Consider the following 6,395-nt stretch of genomic DNA (forward strand, 5'->3'; position numbering starts at 1 on the left):
GCATCCACGAGAAGACACAGCAGATGCATCCTACTAATACTGACAGGACCAGGAGACTCCAGAAACCGAGCATCTTCTCTTCAGTGCCATCCTCTCCTGTCACCCTCTCTGCCCGCAGCTCTTTGAGTATGGGGTAGATAAGGGCGCAGAGAAACCCTTATTACTAATTCGTATTATAATTCAATTTTCATGAAATATTCATATTCAGTATCTGTCCTTTTATATTATAACCACGTATCCACCCAGGCTCATGGTGGGGCAGGGCTCTGTCCTGGGATGCTTGAGTACAAGGTAATGTACACCTGACCAGGTATCCAGTCTGTCAGAATTGTTTTCAATATTTGGTTCAAAAACACGAGTGACAACAAAAATCCAACTACGATTCTTGCATATGATGAATGAAGTCTGTCTTTGACTGTATTGTCCAGCTGATCCATCAAACCCCCAGCAGGTGAACCTTATTCATGACATAACACGGCAACAATGTAAAAAATTAAACAGCAACAGTCTAAATGTAAAGTGCATTCTAAAGTCCTCTTCAATAAATCATATGCAAAGAGTCATTCAGGACTGTAAAACGTGAACTACAGAACCCAGAGTCTTCATCATTAAATCTCTGGTTGCTTCATTTTTCTATCCTATATCAGATACTTTAAGGTTAGGTTAGGTAAAGTTGCATTCTCATGGTGAGGCAAATGCTTTATGTGTGTGTGTGCGTGTCATGAACAGCTATAAAAGGCCTATAATTACAGAACAAAGCGGGGTTTGAGTTCGAGTTACGGCAGACTGTCACTACTTGTAAATGGAACGCAGCCTTCCTGCGGCGGACAGCTAATAACAGGAATCGGACGCGGTCCAGCCAAGTCCACAGCAACCACCATAGCAACCGCCTAGCATGACCTTAAAAACATATTCTGTCTTCATAACGATCAAAAACATGAAATGATTTGCAAAGTGTTTAAGTGTTACAGCTGCAGAGAGCTATGGCGGTATCTTTGGAAGCTGTTTGCATAGCTAATAATATACGATGTAACCATGGAGACAGTCAGTCACGTGAGCTAGCGGTGCACGTTTACTACAGTGAATAAGGTGATTGTGTGCACAGCGTCCACACGCTGCAGAGGGTAAAGACATTACTTCAATATTGTTTTATATTTGCCTTCTGTTGACCATCACCTCAGGTTCACCATTACAGTTTCAGCAGACAGATGCACACTGTGTAAATATCAACACATTCAAAAACTCATGTCTCAGAAATAAGCACAGCTGTTCATGTTTGTCATTAGAGTTTTATTTGTAAGAAAATTATGAACTTCATATTGTGCATCAAATAAAAGAACATTTCACAACTCTGAGTCAACAGAAATGTCTCTAATGTAGACGTGTACAGTGTAGTGTAAGCATTAAAAGATCATAAAGGAAACACTAACATTCATGTGAAACTAATTGTAATAAAAAAATGAACAGGTGGTTTATAGATGTAAAAGAAAGAATCTGAAAACAACACTTTTTTGGTCTAAGTGATCAAAGTAGAAAACAGAACTGATGTTCAAGAACAAACCGTAGCTGCACTAATATTACACATCTCCATTGTTGTGGTGAACAGACATGTTGCTTTTAAAACCACATGCAGTGTGTGACCGTGACTGTTCACTGAGACCATGAACGCCACTTTGCTGAAGCCTTCGCCTTCTTCTTCTTCTTCTTCTTCTAAATTGGAAGCAGAAGGAGCACGAGCTGCTTTGATCTACTGAAAGGAAAAAGCAGAACATCTGAGCTGAAACCATTAAGACAGGAACAATCATTCAATGCAGTGTCTCAGGTGGCTTAGCCTGTTACAACTGTTGATACAAGCTAAATACGGTTAACACACAGTGTCAGGGAGCTCCAGTGTGGGAACTAGTGGCTTTAGGTTTGTAGTCATTTAACTTTCATCCCTTCATTCATTTAATTCAGGAGGAAGAAATGTCAGGTTGATGCAGGCTGGTTACATGCATTTGGTCCCATGCTGTCTTTAACTAAATGACTTGGTTCATTTTATGGCTGGGCTGTATGTGGGGTTATATCATGTTATTTGGGCAGGAGTACCTGTCCCCTGTTAGACTTAGAAAGTTTCTCCATAAGTAGAGTTTCTAACTCTTCTAGCACATCTGTGGCTGACAGCTTTTTGGTGGCTCTTTTTACCCCACACTGGTTGTGAGTGTGTAAATAGCCCCACTAGTTCTTTTGGGTTGCAGTTAACTTGGGAGGAAGAGGTAGGTCTGCCATGACTAGATGTATAACAATTATCTGGGATACATAAATTTCATAATGCATGCATATATCTCTATAAACCTGCCTGAGGGCTGCCATTTTTTTACATTCAGTTATTTCTTTGTTGAATCTAAATAATGAATGTGTTACAGTTAAACTGACACTGATCAGTGTGAATGGCTCATTGGGACACAGAAACCTTTAAATTAAACCCATCACCTGATATCGAGTGTCAAACAATATCAAAGCTGTAAAAGCTCTTTACAGTCAGAATTTATAAAACTATGATTGTAAATTAATTCAAACAAGTGAGCTTTTCTCTTTGTGCTGAATATCAACACTGTGATTTCTTAGACTGTAAGCTTTACTTCAGCACAACCAGTTGTAGAAGCTGCCACTCCAAATGTCTTTTGATAACAAGAAAAAAATACCTTTTCAGTCCACGGCCTGAAGTTCTTCTCCGACATCTTCTGCCATCAGCTTTGTCTGCTGGTTTGAAGACAATAAACCACAAAAAAGATGATTTAGTCACTTTGTCTGCATCATGCAGCTCGAATGTGTCGTGTAACGATGTTGAATAGCCGTCGTTATCCCTCTGCTGCGTCAGCAGGATTGTACTGTACAGCATCTCATTGATATGTGAGGAATGCTAATGTAAACAGACTTACATCATTAAAACATAAAGGACAGGAGATATTTAGATATTTTTATATTTATATTACATTTTATAGCTGACGGATATTACTAAATAGATAGAATTTACTAAATAGCTGGATGAACATGAAAAATATGTCTATAATAACAAATGACCATGAGAGCCAGTAGAATTAATTCAGCTGGACACTCGAAAGACGTCCTTAAATGCTCTTTAAGTGGCAGAACAAACGAACAAACACTTAATTGCTTACTTGAGATGAAATCTGCTCAGCTACTTTGAAAACAGTTTCTAACTGGTTCCTCCTGTAACAGGATGACTGCTCAGGGGTAAGGCCATCATGCAGTCCAGCAACCTTTATGGTTCTGCTTTGATTCACCAGGAACTATTAGGGAAACCTTCCAGCGCCTCCTGTGAAAGACACAGGCATAAACACACAAACATTTATTAACATGTTCCACAGTCTTCCAGTTTGATTTTCTCATCCTGTGGACAACAACGTACATGGATGCAGGTTTATTGTTGACTTTTGGAAGGTTTATTTAGTGAACATATCCAGCTGCAGCTCCACTGTGATCCTGAGCTGGATAAGCACTTAAGAAAATGTGTCAATAAATGGACATACATCAACTTACTATATTTATCCAAACAGACGGGACCAATAATGCTTCGCTGAGTTAGAGACTTTAATGTCTCTTCTATGTAAGAAGATCTCGTGCTGATATACCAGCAAACTTGACAACAAAGGTTTTTCAGACTGCATGTAGCTGTCCTCTATGTCAGCTCACACATTTACATTCATGTCACACTTATTTCTGCTTTCCCATTTTATAATTATTACTTACATTTTGATTATAAACCTTGAGTTTGTAAATGATCAGATTACATAATTGGAATACAATGTATCCAATTCAGGGTTGCGGGAGGATGAAGCCTATCCCAGCTGATACAGGACAAAGACAGGCTGCCAGTTTATTGCAGGGCTAACACAATATGTGTAACAGAAAATCCACTTAAATGTTTGATATTTCTTATAATAATCATAATTATGACTATTATTTAAAGGTTTCTTTATAAATACATTTTGATTTTTTATAACCTCTAAAATATAAACCTGAGCTGTTTCAGATTCTGACCTCTGACCTCACTGCAGCTCCCTCTTGGAAGTACGTCTGCTTCTTGTCTTCCCCCAGTGTTGACCGCCTGCCCTTGATATCACGTACTGTACCTGAGGAACAAAACAGGACAAACACTTGCCTTCATTTAAGAAGTACATTCATACAGAGGTAATCTATGGAAACACACTAGTTCAACCTTTGGGAGGAATCAGTTCCTGTGAAACATTTCTGTAAATGAACATCATGTGGAGAATGAATGAAATGAGTTCTTCAGGTGACTCAGCAGTCCCACACTGACAAATGAAATCTAGTTAAACTATTAAGCATATTTGCTCTTCTGAAATCTGTGTTAAACAACAACAAACATAAATTAGTAACAAAAATACAGCTGAGTAGAGGCTTTACAAACCACCAGCAGCCATAATGCTAAATTTTAATCTTCAAATGTTTCTGAGCCGTCTTCAACCTGCTTTTAACACATTAAAGTCCCACAGTCAATGCAGCCTGACTCAATCCTAGATGTTCAGCACACAGAGACACAGAGGTACTGTTTAAAGTTTAGTGTTAACCTGAGTCACTGATCATTTGCAGTATTACAGAGTCTGGCAGTCTTTGCATGATGTCCACGTCACTGTACGTTTCTAGCTGACTCTCAGGTGTGACAGGTGTGCCAGCAGGAAAGAGTAATAATAACCTGCATCCTGAGGTTTGTCATGCAGGATTAAAGGAGCCAGGCTTTGTTCACACAGCTAGGATTGTATTTTACACTGACCCTGGGTCAGTATAAGTATCATACAGTTTAAACGAAGCACTGAAACTTGCACATATTTATTACAGATGCACTGAAGCTAATCGAGATATTTGCTGTCAGTCTGTGGCTGCGATTAATCACTTTACTGGAAACTTTATTAACTAGTAACTTCGTCAGTCATGACAGAAGCTAATATTTCTGTGCTAACATCGTTTAAACAGTAACAGCTTTACTCCAATATAAGCTAACGTTTACACCGTAACTTTAAGCTAGCACCATAAAGACGGTAAAACACGTAATAACATCTACAAATGCATCTTAAAGCTGTTATATTAGCACTCGGTGTATTACTAACATAACCACATTAACATTATTGACACTCGCTGACTTTTAATAGTCATTCTATAAATGCTGTCCGTTTAAATGGTCTTACCTGTACACACTGCATATCCACCGGATTCCAGCCAGAGTGGATTCTGGAGTCTTCCCACGCTCCTGTTAGTGATCCTCCATCTGGATGGATGAGAACAACCTTCTGAACAATCTAGCAGGAGATGGCCCATATCTATGGGACTGGTTTGTGCTAATAACGCTAATGTATGGACTGATAACAGCCGAAGCGGGTGAATAAAGTCACCCAGTCGCTAGCTGTGCCATTACCCAGCATACATCACTCCCTCCGTAAATGCAATAAACGATACAAAAGTATTGTTCTACCTGTTTTTCAGGTAGTTGTTTACATTATATAATTTATTGTGTTCTGTATACGTCACTACAATGTGACTTGGAAAATGTCTAAATATACCGACAACAGGCACTTCCCGACAATCTCTTCAATCGGAGGACCCTTCACGTCAATTCCCGACGCGAGAGGGGTACCCTGCGCGTCCATAAGTGCAGCAGAGGGAGCCTGACCATGCGTCACACGTTTGACGAGTTGGGAGTGAGAACGTGTTGAATGGATGGATGGATGTGATGTCCACATATGTGGACGCCAGGTCCTAGGAGGTTAAGAGACAAATGTTCCTTCAGTATGTTGGCATTACTAAATTTGGCTCAATGCTTACATATATGTATAAAAAGAAAATGTACGAGCTGTGATAACTGTTTCTGATAAAATGAAGAGTAGACTGATATATTGAATATTTCTTTATTGGGTGAGAAAATCAGACCATGTCATAACTGCTTTAAGTCACACAGAATAGATATCAGAGCCTTAAACAGGCTGACTTCTGCTAAATGGGTCAAACTGGGCAGAAAGTATACAAACACATAACATCCTTATAGAATATGATGTAACACTATAGATCAACTTACCTCAGAATATATAAAGCATATAAACAATCACAGCAATATGATGCAACAAACACAGCAGTGCTACTAATCCAAAATACTCAAAGCTTCATAGAACTGGAACAAACATTTATTTTTAGGTCCATTCTGCTGCTGATACAGACTTTAGGTTTCTGAACATTAAACTTGGTGCTGCCTTTCATAGTGTGTAACTTGAAGGCCCTGAGTACTTTCTCCCACACTGAAAACACTGGAATGATGAAATCATTTGAACATTATCTAACAAGACTGATTCAGGACAGACAATTAGTTATTTTGAACTTTC

At 39.0% G+C, this 6,395-nt stretch overlaps 1 long non-coding RNA gene across 6 annotated transcripts; it reads right to left on the reverse strand.

Annotated features, from left to right (window-relative positions):
- Positions 1-1,313: 1,313 nt before the first annotated feature.
- LOC309692559 lies at positions 1,314-5,731 on the reverse strand. Of its 6 annotated transcripts, XR_014272351.1 has the most exons (6): positions 5,583-5,731; positions 5,211-5,290; positions 4,045-4,136; positions 3,162-3,319; positions 2,685-2,742; positions 1,314-1,750 (listed from the first exon to the last, which is right to left on the reverse strand). It is a non-coding gene; the product is annotated as an uncharacterized lncRNA (long non-coding RNA). The 6 variants fall into 6 exon arrangements; XR_014272352.1 differs by lacking the exon at positions 5,583-5,731 and having other exon boundaries at positions 2,685-2,733; positions 3,150-3,319; positions 5,211-5,534; XR_014272353.1 differs by lacking the exon at positions 5,583-5,731 and having other exon boundaries at positions 1,314-1,747; positions 2,685-2,739; positions 5,211-5,533.
- Between the last annotated feature and the right edge of the window lie 664 nt (positions 5,732-6,395).

The sequence above is a fragment of the Aulonocara stuartgranti genome, assembly GCF_965226115.1.
Source record: "Aulonocara stuartgranti genome assembly, chromosome: 17".
In the NCBI taxonomy this organism is placed as follows: domain Eukaryota; kingdom Metazoa; phylum Chordata; class Actinopteri; order Cichliformes; family Cichlidae; genus Aulonocara; species Aulonocara stuartgranti.